Source organism: Arachis ipaensis, chromosome B03 (assembly GCF_000816755.2).
Source record: "Arachis ipaensis cultivar K30076 chromosome B03, Araip1.1, whole genome shotgun sequence".
Lineage (NCBI taxonomy): Eukaryota > Viridiplantae > Streptophyta > Magnoliopsida > Fabales > Fabaceae > Arachis > Arachis ipaensis.
The window spans coordinates 125,028,187-125,029,528 of NC_029787.2; positions in this window are offsets into that span (position 1 = coordinate 125,028,187).

A 1,342-nucleotide genomic window follows, 5' to 3' on the forward strand; every position below is an offset into this window, starting at 1 on the left:
AGATAGTAGTATTTGATACAAACATTTTTTTAATAATATTTGAATATAATATTTCCAACCACAATATTACAGAATATAATTATATTCTATCTTTGTTCCAAAGTTTTTATGGAATTGTATATCCACTTTTTGTTCTTTTATTTTTAAATGGCTCTGATTAGTAGTTACTATGTCACTATTATAATTATGATCTTCTGATTCTTTTGTTCCCTTGATGTATACAGCTAATAACAGCAAAAGTTATACCTGTGATAACTAAGTATGATTTTAAAGAACTAATACGGTATAAGCAAGTGTCATATCTACAAGCTACGATATACACATGACACATTAATTATCATATTCATACGTTGTTTAATTAAAGGATAAGAATTAATAGTGTTTCCCTAAGACAAAGGAACAGATATACAATGATTAAGCTTACGACACCATTTTTATAAAATTGTCTTCTAAAAAACGTACGGCGTTTCCTTTCTTCTCCTTCTCTAATCTTAAGACATTTTTTATGAATTCCGCTAGAGAGTCAAATAGAGTATTTGTACAATATGTATAATGGACTATTTATTTGGCCCAATATAAGATAAAAAATAAATATTTAGAATAAAATATTATTAATTTTTTAAACACAATACTTACCAGGAATAATAAACATCTGATATCCTACTGAATCGAACATCCCTAAACCTCTATTATATACATTGTACAGATACTGCATTAGCTCCCTATACTTCCTCATTTTTTATACATCATATAGTAATTATTATGGAAGCTTTGATCTTTACAACAAAATGAACATTCTATAGTGGCCAAAAACCAAAAGGGTCACTTGGATGCACAATATATATATATATATATATATATATATATATGGGTAAAGTACTAAATTGGTCCCCTAGGTTTGGGCGTAATTCTGTTTTGATCCTTAAAGTTTAAAGTGTTCTATTTGAATCCAAAACGTTTTCATTTAGCATCAATTTAGTCTCACAGTGAGGTCAAAATTAAATAATTAACAAAATGTCCTATATAACAACAGTTCAAGAACAAAATCGATAATTTGGAGAACAAGTACAAGCTCCGGAGGCATAAAATCAACCATTGATACATCAATACATTTATTTATTATTTTTTATAATATAAATAAAATATTTTCTATAAAACTAAAGAAAATGATAAATAAATGTATTGATGCATCAATAGTTGATTTTGTGCCTTTGGAGCTTGTACTTGTTCTCCAGATTATCGATTTTATTCTTGAACTGTTGTTATGTAGGACATTTTGTTAATTATTTAATTTTGACCTCACTATGGGACTAAATTGATGCTAAATGAAACCTTTTTGCAT